Here is a 14,709-nt window from a genome sequence, read left to right as displayed (position 1 = left end):
ACTTGAAAATTGGTTATACCATAAAGCGTGCTCTTTATAATTTTATATGTTTCATTCACAGACTGACTGGCATCAATAAATTGAGAAGGGACATAGTTGGTCCATAGCATTCCCCTAAATGATTACCTAATATTACATTAAATTCACATGGAATGTCATAACACTAATGCTTTGTCAACTTGTATCTATAATACGGTACATTGAATATATGTAAGGAACTTATTGTCCAGTAGAGGGCGCCGCTGTATGTATAATATCATATGGATTAACTGCCTATTAGCCGTACTGTGAGCCAGGTCCTTAATACCTAATCTTAATTAGTGACATGTGTTTATGAACAATAATCTGCATGGATTTAGATCACCTTTTGAAAAACCATAATTAATAACAAAACTATCATTTGTATCTGGTGTCTGTGTAATACTTTTTAATTTATAATGCATGACAAAATATTATATACAATAAAAAAAAAAGTTATAAAGGATTTGTGTATGGAATTATAACTATTCTTTGCGTGTCATGAAATTCCCTGGCTTGTTTGAAATTTTAGGTTTTCCCTTTTGTCAAGGAAATAGCAGGCACACGTACTTTGTGTAGTTGATTGGGTTAATACTTTGCTCTCCAGTTCACATGGTTACACAAGAGAAATATAATGTTATGCAGCTTATTCAGTATGTTCCCTCCTGATAGCTGCGGTCCTTGGGCCCCTCCACAGAAGGCTATGTGACCAGACTACAAACACAGACCTGTGAACATTTAGTATTGATAAGGACACAGCCACGGAATATAAACAGACTATTTTATAATATCCAATATAGTATATAATATACATTTTTTTCTCTATTGATTAATAAAAGGATTGTTGGTCAGCTCTAACTACACCCAGGCTTCCAGATACTTTTGAATGAAAATGACATCATTTCACTAAGGCATTACAGAATAAAGTGCTATTTTGTGAGTGATATATTACTCCACAAGTCTGTCATATGTGAGTCAGGAGCAAGCATTACATGCTTGATAAGATCAGTGAATCTTAGTGATTAAAACAGGTAACAAGTTTAAAGAATGGTAGTCAATCATCGAAGTGGTATGTGAAGACACCTCTAAGAACACAATATTCTATTATCTTATACTACCTATTATCAAAAATGTGTTTTGCTAAGTTATAAACTTGCCATGGGACAGCCAAAGGTTTAGATGCCTTGAGGCTGTTACAGTAAAGATAGACGGCACACGGCAGCTGTAATGTAGTAGTAGTATTTTTCTTTCAGAACAGTTGTCATAGGCTGATTTATACACCAACCTTCATTCCCAGTGACTGTTGGCTGAATTGTATTTGGTATGGGCAAATCGAGTACTGCCAGCAAGGGTCCGGGCAGGAGAACTGTGCCAACAAATGGGTCTCTGCTCCACCTTCATAAATGCTGGGGTTAGCAGATATACCTTGTCTACTCCTTGGAATCCACCACCATAACTTATACATCTGTATCTCATAACTATCTCTAAAAACCCACCGCATCATAACGTGTCACTATTAGAATTAGTGGAATACTAGACTTTTGGCCTCTTCTGTGCATCCTTCTCTGAGCCTATTGGCATACATTCTGTATGTGCAGATTTCTTCTAATACCATCTCTGCATGCCTAAAAATGATTGTGTTATACTCCTTCAGCAAGCGCTGATATAGGTGCATAGGACATGTATGCCGGGACTAGAAGGTGTGAAACAAGGTGGTGAAAGATTAACAAATCTATGTTGATAACAGATGGAGAGTAAACAGCTGGCCGCCTCCATAGTTGGCTTCCTCCACAACCTTTATAATATGAGAGAAGTTAAAAAATGTGTATTATACACCCACTTAATTTATGAGGCAATAAACTGTTTTTGGTATAATATTAATCTGCATTATGTGTTGCCATGGTGGCACGGGGAAACTTCGTCCGATGAGTTTTAATAAATATAACAGCTGAGTTTTAATTTGGACCAACATTTAGGGTTTTTTTTTTAGCAATCTTAATTATGTACGTATATTCATCATCCTACCAGCATGACATCATACAGTAAAAATTAAAATCAAATGCCTGACATAAGCTAAATAAACGGAAACGCTCACCAATTGTTTCTACCAGTATCAAAAATATTGTGTTTTTTTTCTAGTTATAATGTTTTCAGGCAGTTGTATATTATCCACTTGTATGTGTTCTCGCTTTGTTATCTTAACCCAATCTAGTAGACAAACACTCCTTATACGGACCGTGGTAAACAATAGAATGGCTCTTTGTTAATCACCCTGCCAGCCATTCTGACTAATGAAAGCCTATGGAGGAACAGACTTAATTGAATTGGCATAAAGATAAAGTGAATTTATTGGAACAAAATGAGATAAAACAGGTTTTGGTCAATGACCTACATTACAGTATACAGCGCGGTGTATTATACTCAAGGAGAAATCTATTTTTTCCTTGAGACTTTCCTCTTAATACTCCGATTGCCTTGGCGTCAAGAAGGATTTTTTCCCTTTGAGATGACATTACTAGTCTGTTGGGTTTTTTTTGTCTTCTTCTGGATCAACTAGTATGGGTTTGTGGAATGGTTGAACTTGATGGACTATGTGTCTTTTTCTCAACCTAATTAACTATATAACTCTAACTTCCCTTTTCCTCTGCCTCTTCATCACTCTTACCTCCTTCCAGAGTCATCGGCAGCTAACCCTCCCTGATGAAAGTCTAGAGCACCCATACAGGGTTAATCCATAGTGTGTTGTGTTGAGTTCATTGACAATTCAATAGGACACGTCATCGGACACCATTACTCTGCATACGGGCATTTTAAATACCACTCCGTGTGAAGTAAAACCTATTATTTGCATACCAGGCACCTCTTAATAAAAATGTAATCCATCCATTATTGTTAAGACCGCATTATAATTTATAGACAGTTCTTTTGTTTTTTGTGTTCTCCTCATGCTTCCCCAATATAATTATTTTTCCATTTCCTTTCTGCTTTTTTTTATTTTCAGTCTACCCTATTTTTTATCTTGTTTTGTTCATAATGCTGCAGCTTTTCCCACTGACCTCTGAATAAAAGATCTTCAAAAGAGGGGACTTCTAAATTGCGAGTGAGTCAGCTTTGTTCATTTCAAAGACTTCTGGTCTTTAGTACACTGTTGCTTAGCAACCCACCTCCCCATCTCTCCATTTACTGGGCTTGGAGGGGGGGGTGGCGGAGTGAAACGCATTCCGCTTCCCTGTTCATTCATTTATTAAGACTGGAAGGAGAAGCCCACATGTGGCGTTTCTATAGCAACACAATCCAGGTGTGGTGCTCCCAACCCATTGTGTACAGTATGTTCGTGATACCGCTTATCTGTGCGCTCTCTGGTTCTTGTCTTACTAAGGAGATTACACACAACCAACGTATGACTCAACAGCAGTACTTTCCCTTAAACGTGTCTAAAATACATTTTTTTTTTAGATAGATTTTTTTTTTCAATTCAGAGGGTAAATTTACTGAATGGTAACAATGAAAAGAGTTAAAAGGAAAGAAAATCTTGTTATCCTCTGAGCCAGTTTGGTCTTTTTATGTCTTAGTAAATCTACAAACACGTTTTCATGTATCTCACCGACATGTGAAAAGAATATTCCAATAATTTCTATTTGTGCAAAAACACAATTACAAAACTGGTTGTAGTTTTCAATTATTTTATTCTTTCTAAAGTTCACAGGAATGTTTCACGGAAGGTTGGGAGATTTACACACATCTACCGCCCTCCATGTGGAACACCCTACATGGTAGACACTTTGAAATCACTATACAATCATCCTTCCTGAAAGAAGTTAGATGTAAAGAGTAAGATCTTGTTAAAAAAAAGTTAGCATCCTAACCTGACCCTTACAAGTTCCTCTTTAGTGTCAAAACTTGACAATTTGGTAGTAGTACCAGATCATAGAGTTTGAAGGAATGTCTACATAGCTGGCCAGAGAACTTACTGTTGAAGGTCCCTAATTTAAAAGGCTGTAGAAATTGCACATGTGGAACCATCTTACAATTGTCCTCACTACTATTAGAGTTTAGGTGACTCCAGTCCTCAAAAATGTGGATACCAGATGAAGTAAAAGAAGATCCCTGCGGTAACAGTTGAGTGGACTCATCAAGACCAGTGAGTATGCAACAGTCAAGGTTTAACACAATAAACACATAAGATAGCAATTGTACTTCTACAAGAAAGTTTGAATTGTATAAAGTGAACACAAGAAACTGCACAACCTAATGCATAACCGATGTCATCTATCAAGGAAGGCAACTTATCTTTTAGACTGTAAGTGCTGCAACATTTTGTTTCTTGATTCAAAATGAATAATGTATTGATGTATTGTGTGTGCACCTGAAACCTGTGTTCTCAAAAGGATTTGTGGCCTTGACTCTAGAACTAGGTGGGTAGGAGCAGAATAGGTAGGACATTAGAAAACAGACTGGGTATGAGTGATTACAGTGGTCACTGAATTATGTCTTCTAAAGCTCGTGTACACTAGAGGAACTCAAAGCACGCACCTGGAATGCCTAACGGATAAGTCTTTAAGTGTGGTAGCATTTCCCATAAAGCACACCGGGCCCAGAAAGCCACATACTTATGTAGTAAGAGGCAATAGGTGTAGTTAAATGTTAATGTCCATCAATGCCCTACTCATTCTGGCCTATAGCCCACATAATATTGTGCATATTACCTTCTCTGTTTGCTTCAGGAATAGGCACCTTTATTAATTTTCCAAAGTACCTACGAATAAATGTCCTGATTTTCATAATTTCTATGCTTGGTCACATGTTGGTCACCTCTTGCTTCCCAATTCCCTATCATCACTGATGTCAACCCACCCTTATAAGAAGACCATCTTTGGGATCTTAAATGAGCTGACCCTAAGACCCTTTAAGTATAGCATTTTATTTATACGGTGCCAGTAGATTCCAAGAGGCGTGAAACAAACCTTACAATTGACATTATACAAAATGGACAATAACATTAACACATGATATCTAATACAATCTATTAATCATAGCAGTCAACAGTCAACTGCTAAAAACCTATTGACTCAATAATAACAACTACCAAAGAGTTTTACTAATTATGAAAAACATTATTTGTCAGAATAACCATCTGCATTCAAGCAGGGATTTCAGCTGTGGAATACCAGTGAGAAAAGAACAAATTGGGGTGATCAGATTTCATTTAATCTGAGTATAATACGTGCGTGACCCTGTTGAGTTCCCACGTATGTACGTGACAGTATAAAAATAATATGCTCTACTGGTAACATTGTTGGTCTCCAGTTGCTGATCATTTTTATAGAAGGTCCTCTCTGAATGAAACATTTTTGGTATGTACTCCCTTTTGTATTATTCTAAAACCAATTGATAAATCACAAAGTGAAATATGTAGCTTCCATTTTCCTGCAAGCCACACACTTATATGGGACTGGTCTGCGGGGTGTCTTGGTGATAATGAGTTTTTCTATGCTCTCTGAAAGCCACCGAATCTTCCCGCTAGTTCTTCACAATGTTCCTTGTGCCTTGCTTTCAGCGGCAGAACGGTAGCAGTCCTGAAGCCATTTGTGCCTGTTTATGTGTCTGTGTTTCCCCGCGGTGAGATTGAATAATGTCTGGAATTCTAGTGGTTTTTCCCTTTCAATTTAATCGCTGAGCAGCTTACAAGTATTGCTTTTGCCCTCTCTGTGTGGTTTACACAAGACTGACTTTCACACTTTATTGTCACCAGGACTAGCTGAACCTTGGATTGATACAAATCAAACAAATGATTAGCTGGGGAACAATAAGGACTTTAAATATTACTTTTAAAATAGATTTACAATACAGAAGCAGGCTGTCAGCGGTTTAGTTTAGGGACAAATGTTCATTTTTGGACCAGTTCCCAGTCCATTGGTATTACCAGCGTTCATCCAATAAAAGATAGAGGTTTATTACCTTCAAATTTAGACACTATCTTTGGCTCCATCATTAACCTAGATCCAGGACATGGTATTACTCATGCGATTTAAGCCTCTGATCAAATATAAAGCAACTCTTAGAACCGAAGAAAGCGTTCTGGATATGGGTATTAGAGAATGGGTCGGATTCATTGCCAAAGGTAACTTTATCACAAGTAATTAAATAACAATCCTAGCATAAAGCAATTAAGAGATGAGATAAAAACAGAGATATAGTGGGGGAGATTCATTTACGGGGGTAAAAAATATTACACTTGTTCATCTGGCCCCGTATGTACCCAGGTCTCTTCCAGGGCTGGATTTGCATTCTTGGTGGGCAAACATCACTTATACTGCCCTCAGTGCTCTACAAATCAAACAAAAAGAAGTTTTAGACGTATGAAAAAATGAGCAATGACCAGGAGAGTAATTGGCCTAAGCACTGACACACAAACATAAGCCTCAGCCTGGGTGCCACCTGGCACTGGGATATGATGTGGATATTTTGCCTCCTTCCCCTGAAATAATCCTCGGACACTGATGGAGATATCCTGGCGCCCTTAAACAGAAGGAGGTGTGTGACTTGGGGGAGAAAGTGAGAAGTCTGTAATGGCCACTGCACTAATCTCAACTGGACTGTGTTGGCTTTTGAGGGGCCGAAAGGACAGCTGCCATGGGCACCTGAAGGAAGCCTGGGTTCAGTGTTAAAGACAGCCTTGACTACATGGTCTTTGCAAAATCACAACTGTTTAGTTACTCCAACTACAAAGCCCTAACATAAAATTCAACATTTGTAAAATAAACAATGGGTGCAGCCCACCTGGCATCCATACTTTTTAGATTGTACGCCTGTACTAAATAATTGAAAAATAGATTAACTGGGATTTTAGGAAGGTTAGGTAGAAAGGTTACGCTTCATGGGCTTAGGTCTTTTTTTCAACCTAAATTAAATATTTCCTGAAATGCACATTTTCCCTACCAGGGGCTGGCACCAAGATTGCTAATGGCGGACATTTACCGAGGCCTGTGGTGGACAAACCTTGAATCGGACACTTTGCCTACCCATATCCCCTACCGCCTATTAAAAATACATAGTTTCTCCATAGAGTCATCTCTTACAGTTTTAGGTGTCATATGTAATATTGTCTTACTCATTGTGCTACCTTTTGAAAATTATTTTCAGATGTCAGTCTCTGTAAAGAAAGTACAATGTAATCTTACAGCTGTGGTTTAATTTTTAATATGCACACAGCCTTTAGCAAACAAGTACGTAATTCCAACTCGGCAATAACTCACTTTAATTGTAATGTTTTTCGATGGTAACACAGAACACAACTTCATTTTACATGGGATTTTACATATCATACAAAAATTATTTTAGTGTTTTGCTTTTGCTCATAAATCCGTAATCATGGGGCTAAACAGCACTTTTATAGTTATATGAGATAAGGCATTCATACTATATGACATGAGATCTGTATTCGACACAAAATGAATAGTCTAGTCCACATATATGCATTAAATGTATATTTTATTACGTTATTCTGTTTTACCGCATATAAGTTGTAGCATGCGTTTAAGTTCCCCACCCCGGCTGTATTTAGAAAAGTAACACACAATCCCTGATGTAAGGCAATAAGTGCACTTGTCATGCCTGGGAACTGCCCAGGGTAGGCAACCCAGAGCTCTCTACCTCTTCTGGGGGAACGGCTTCATGATGGGACAGTGCTAGCTTCACATAGGGGCAAGGCTAGTTACCTTATAACCTGAGAATTGGAGCCCGTATGCAATGAATGGTCGCTATGTTGCCTCGTTACACCATATGAAAAGAGCAGGACCTGCAGAATCAGAACATAGGTAGACACAGTGAAAGTAGTCACCAGAGGGTACCTGCTGGCGAAGATGACCAGTACAGTACCAGTACAGTAACAGTGCTCCGAGAATTCTAGAACCCAGAAAATAAATTAGTAACTAAAAAAGATGGATAAACAGAGACAGGAGACACAGTCAAACTCAGGAACAGCTAAAAGGTGAAGTGGGAGCTCAATCAGGAACTGAGTCAACACAGCCCAGGATCAAGACAAGTAGTGTAGTCAGCAACTGGCCATAGAGTACACTGTAAAGAACAATGTGATTATGTAATTGCAAAGGTGCACAAAGATCCATGTGTACCTGGTAATGTTTTATACAGAATTAACTTTACTCCCTTCAGGCATTTTTGAAAATATATTAGAAACTTTAAGGGATAGGTTTCTGGAAGAAAACAAAAGTCAGATACATTAAATAGCATTGTTACCTTGAAAAGTATAATCTCTTTATCAGTGATATTTGTATCATGTTACTATTCTGTTAAAGTACCAAACTATCTTTCTGCTTGATTTAGGAGAGGTGGATTAGCATCATGCTGTTTGCATAATAACCTCAATCTCATCTTGATGTATCCTTGTTGAACGCTGCTATTTGCTTAACAGATTGTTTCGGATCATAGGATATTAAACTGTGTTCTTTTTGGCATTGGATTTAGTACTAGATATGATTTATCAGAACACATATAGGATTTCGGAGAACACAGTGCTTCAGAAGAATGACCCCTTTATTTTTATCAAATTAAGGACAAAAGTTCATCTGTTTTAAAGAGAGCGATCTGTGATATGCCGGTGAAGGTCACTGTCCTCCATATCCTGGTATATGCAATGTTAGAAGCTGTGTTTTTTGCCCTTTCGTGTGTCTTTATTTCACCAAATTTGTCTTTCTACCTTTGTGTTTGTCTGTTTCTGTCTTAGGTATATCTGTCTCGTCACGCTCCCTGAATCTCTCTAATTTTCTATGATTTTGTTTTCTCTAGATGGAAAAAAGTCTACATGAGATGAAACCAAAGAATCTTCATATGCTCCTTAGGGATTCAGCCCTCGTTCCGTAAGGTTACGTACTGGTTTCCTCCACTTTTGTTTTTTCTATAAAGCCTTAAGCAGACGTCTTTCACTTTAGGCACGTCTCTCTAATTAAATCACTTGAACACACTTTAGACTCAACATCTTAGTGAATCTTGAGGTGATATCATCTTTCATGACAGCGCACCCTTGTCAGTGATCCTCGATGATGCATTGCCAAAGGCACAAGAGCGATGAAGCAAATTCTTGATGTGCGAACCTGTGACAATGCAGCAAAGACCGGTGAATTATGAATGATGCAACGAGAATGAAGGTGCAGCAAAGCTAACTCGTAAAATGTTCATCAAATCTCAAGCTCCATTTAGTAAATGATTACCCAAACATTCTATGAATATACCTAACTAGAAGAATTTCCCAATACGGTTGACAAAATTTAGGAGCCAGGAGCAAAGACGTAAAAAATTTACTGATGTTTGCTAACTTTCTTGACTAAATACTTTTAAGACTATTGCTGTCCTTCAGCTCTTTGGTGACAGGGATAACAGGATAGACTAAGTGGTCATTATACGACATATGGTCCAAATCCACATCATAACAAATTTTAAGCATTTAATAGTTCACTTTGTCATCAAGCGTTTGTTAATCAAATATTTATTTTAAAACTTAGGATATGTAGTATTTCATGTATGAAATCCAAAGCATCAGGATGTTCACTTTTCTAGGGTTAGGGTTAGGGTTAGGGTTAGGGTAAGGAGAACAATTTGATTCACTTTTATACTAAGAAACAAAGCTAAATAAATTAATTAATTTTCATTAATTAGTAAATGTAGTCTTTTTTTAATGTACTAAGAAGAAGGTTAAGTAAACCAGCGTATGCTACTTAACAGTTTCTAAACACATTTTACTTGAATTTTTACAGTTCATTAATGACAGGTTTTATTAATAAAGTACTATAAATGTTTATAGGTGATTGGTCTACTTTTGGAATTGTAACTGCAAAGGATCAGAAACAAGAGCATTAGAATTATGTTATCGATATTCAGGGATATTTTACTGTATTGCAACAGGGCCTTATAAAGCGGGGATTTAGGAGCTGTAGCTCGAGCTGTCACCCTTGTTCTATGCAGCCTCTGGCCATCGGAGCCCCATACTCGGTATTTTAGTATCAATAAATCCATGTACTACAACTACTAATTGTATTTTTTTTTTTAAAAACAGTAACTATTTTTGGAGACCTGTCCTTATCAGCAAGCTTGAGTCGGCCATCTGGAGCACAGAGAAATTGCTTATGAGACATCAGTGACTCCAGTGACTCACCTTGAATGGAAGCAAAAACTGCCATAACAGAACTGCTGAACGGTTGCGGCAGAGGAAACGTTCTCGTCAACGCTGAGCAACCTTACTCAGTAATAATAGAAAACGAGGAAAAGGGACGTGGAGAGATTGTTCACGGAGTCCAGTATAGGTGCAGGGTGGTGCTTTTATTCTAAAATATAATGCAGAAACACAGCGAAATATGCACTGGTGATAGCACCTTACACATTTCGTGCTAGATAGCACTTAGCCATAGGCTCTTTAGCCCACCAACACGTAAGGTGCTATCACCAGTGCATATTTTGCTGTGTGTAAATGCCTGGATATGCCTGGTTGTAAGATACACAAGCTTAAAAATGAAGTGTGTAGCCATGTACATCTATCGGTCAGGGAAAGATATGTCATCAGTCGTTTGCTGACCTTAAAGCCAGAGATGCCTCGTGAAGTCGCCAGCGCTGTATCCAGTACAGGCTTATGATGGACATTATTAGTCACACTGTATCATTACTTCTTACAGGCATTACAGGCAGGTTGGACCCGGAGATTGCTTCTCCGGTTTTCTGGGTCAAGGCCCGAATCCTCCGGGTCTCAGGAGTGGGTTCTGACACGCCCCGCCTATTTTTCCTTTAAATGGGGGTGGTTCCCACTGCCGTCAGCAGGAACGCCCCCGACGTCGGCAGTCCTGGCAGTGTGCAGTCCTGGCCATGTCCTGCAAGGGAAGGCTCCGGGTAACCGGAGCCCAGGTATACTTACAGGGAAGACCCACAGTAAAAAAATATTTTTCAACTTGAGCATGAAATACAGTGTTGTATACAGTAATGCAGGATAGCATTGCCAAATCCTGTCTTTTCTCATTTTGCTCCAATAAACTTCCTTTATCTGCACACCTGGAGGCAGCCATTGTTGTCAGTAATGTGATATGTTGGGTGACTTTCTCCACTCAAACACTACACTGAGTTGATTCTTTAAGGCAATGCTGTGAATCATGTTCTTTTATAGACTTTCCTTGGCTTGGCTGTGTGATTGAGACAAAGCCTGTCTATCGTTTACAGGCAGTATGATAAGGAGTCAGGGTGCTAAAATAACAGAGCAAGAAAACATACAAACGGCTAATACGGAGCTGCCTGAAAACATCAGAATTACCAAACGGTAGAAAACAGCCCAATATTTTTGAAACTGTATTTAAATCTGATATTTGTAACAAAAAATGGTGAGTTCCCCTTTAACAGAGCAGCTAAACATCTGCTAGTGTTTGGAGCATATTATGTGCACTGTATTGAGTCACCTCCAAAACATTGCAGTGCTTCTATTCCTTCCAGCTAACAAGTGTTATCGTTACAGTGCCATACGGAAAAAAAAACCATTTTCAAATGTTTTATTTTATGATTAAAAAGCTACTTTCGCTGTTGCGAAACACTGTTTTGAAGTTACCGTCCTTTATTACCGTGCTCCACCAAACCTTGTTGAACCACTTTGGTCAACCACTTCCTCAGCAAAACTTGACTCATCTTCCAGCAAAATCTGCTTCCAACCACACACACACACAAACTGCGGTCATGCGTAAGAATTCTAGGAAGCTTCAGCTCCACAAATGATTACTGTATTTTAAAGACATCAGATGTTTTTTTTCCATCCATGTATTTTACCTTTAAAATACCTTAAGTACCCCCAACACACCCAATGTGTATGTGCTGTTTTTATAGGAACCACAAAACCACTGCTCCAATTCTCCTAAAAATTTGATGGGTCATGTCTGGGAATCTGGAAAACACACGTGAATTTGCGGGTAACTCAAGGCCCAGATTGGCAAACCAAGCCTTTTATGAAGCCTTTTACCCAGAAGGCATAACTGGGGACTTCCGCAGTCAGGCTACCTCTTCACCTGAGAGCAGTTTTGCAAGGGGCAGGCTAGACACCTATAAGGACAAGGCTAGCCCCAGGTAGCCTAAAGCTATACTATATGGACAAAAGTATTAGGACACCTGGCCATTACACCAACAGGGACTTTTATGACATTGCATTCTAAATACATTAATATGAAGTTGGGCCCGCCTTTGCAGCTATAACAGCTACCACTCTTCTGGGAAGGCTTTCCACAAGATTTTGGAGAGTTTCTGTGGGAATTTTTGCTCGTTCATCCAGTAGAGTATTTGTGAGGCCAGTCACTGATTTTGGACAAGAAGGCCTGGCTCACAATGTCCGTTACAGTTGATCCCAAAGGTGTTAGATGGGGTTGAGGTCAGGGGTCCGTGCGGCCGGTCAAGTTCTTCCACACCAAACTCATCCAACCATGTCTTCATAGACTTTGCTTTGTGCACTTAGGCACAGTCATGCTGGAAGAGAAAAGGGTCTTCCACAAACTGTTCCCACAGTTGGAGGCGTAGCATTGTCGAAAATGTCTTGATATGTGCTCTTCAGCATACCAAGACATCTTGGACAATGCTGGAACAGAGATTGCAAGTCAGGCCTTCTCATCCAACTTCAATGCAAAGGGGGAAAACATTACATATTAATGTCTATGTATTTATAATGTAATGTCATAAAACTCCCTGATGGTATAATGGTCAATATAAGGGAGTGAGAGGGTAATAGGGTGGGCAGTTGTCGTAACTAAACTTTGCTCTACCTGGAGAAAATAGAAACTGGAGAAGCAGTGAAACCCAGAGAGGTATGCCAATGGACAAGTTTACTCGTGTGCCAAAGACCATCTTTGAGTATGTGGCCACCAGCTCAATACACACTCCTACATGCTAGGCAGGCTGCCACACGTACATTATTTATTGCCCGCTTGCCTTAAAGTGCCAGTGTCAATTTTAATACCCCAGTGGGGCCCTGACCACTGCTGAATTTGTTTTCTATGTCCATTGCTAGTCCCCAGTCCTTTAGCTTATAAAAGGACTCATCTCAAAATAATAGATTCCTGCAAATCATGGATCACAAAAATCTTGCAAATATTCTTACTTGATAACATCGTGTCACTGAATCTGCATTATGGAAGCATGAGTCAAACGGCACCAAAATGGCTATTGGTTACATTAGACAAGTCATACCTTATAACACATTGTTTAATATTTACCGAATATTTCGCCAGTCAAGGCTTCACATGTCTGCTTTTTGAAAACGTCTGTTCAATTGAAATAGAAACGCACTAAAGCTTGCCATGCACATTTAAGTTATTTAACACTAATTTTTCTTCTTTTAATTACCAGTAAAACAAAATAAATATTTGCTTTTAAATAATGTGAATTTGTTGACTTGACAGAACCTAAGCTTCAAAATAAGTTCATGTTTAAGTAACACTGGTAAATTTCAGAAAGCATGTTTTATGTACTCTTCCCCTGCCGCCCTGCCGAGTCTTAAAGGTACTGTTCCACTTAGACAACATTTAAATTGCATGCTCTAGTATGTTAAGCAAATAAGCCATTCTATAAAGTCACACTTTTCTAGTCACTCCTAAACAATCCCTAATTTTACCTTTGTTACCATTTATCATTTCTGAAGGTATCTTCATATATATTTGTTCTAACATTTAAAATTCACTGCACCATCCCATACCTCCAACACATTGTCACAGTGTGTGTTGGCCCTGTGATTTCATGCTCCTTACACATTTTGCCCCAGTCTTACATGCACAATCTTTGGCCCTAAAAAACTCATTGCAGTGCACACCATGATGACTAATTGGAAACACCAGGATGACCAACTCAACACTACTGGAATTATGTGAGCCCAACATTCATTACTAGCAAATGTGTGACTTTAGTAGAAGAATGCTGGGTCCCCAATTTTCCTCTACTGGGGCCACACTCCCTTAAGGGATATACTGTATAAGCCTTTTGTTTTCTCCTTGGTATAACAAAGTGTCAGCCAGACCTTCTTGGTCCTCTTCCGAAGAGGAGAACCACTGAAGTCTTCAAGGGGATATGGGAGCCAAAAGGTCAACCCAGGTTGTCCACCAAAATAACAAATCTTCAGGGCTCCTCTATGCCAAAATTTCAGTTGGTTGAAGCTGAGAACTGGTCTCCATACAAATAAAGTTATTAGTTAAGGTGTGTTTAATTTTACATGCTCTGCTGACTTCTAAATCATTTGATAATCTATGGTCAAAGTTGATACCTTGTATCTGACCCACATACAAAAAAATTTAAGGTTACATAAGCTTTTGGGACCTCAGAGGTTTTTTGTCAATGGAAGACTAAGGAGTGGGGAGTCTTAATCACACACGACATGAAGAGGAAGAGGCAATAGTGGAAAAGATTAACATAAAAAGATAACTGTAAACCCATAAAGCAGACAGAGACATAAGATTAGTGGAGCCAGGGAAAATGGGAACAGCTTAAGGGTGGGGACAGGATGTAATTACAAACGTTCACAGTGTGTCAAAAAAACACAATGTTGGTTAAAATCTAGAATTGGAGATTTGGATATATTGTTAAAGATATGTACAGCTATATCAGTTTTCATTATAAACAGTGTAGACATAGATGTTCTTCAAATGTCCTTTACTGAAGACTGTGGATCCCAAT

The sequence above is a fragment of the Spea bombifrons genome, chromosome 7 (assembly GCF_027358695.1).
Source record: "Spea bombifrons isolate aSpeBom1 chromosome 7, aSpeBom1.2.pri, whole genome shotgun sequence".
NCBI lineage: Eukaryota > Metazoa > Chordata > Amphibia > Anura > Pelobatidae > Spea > Spea bombifrons.
Note: the sequence above shows the minus strand (reverse complement) of the source record.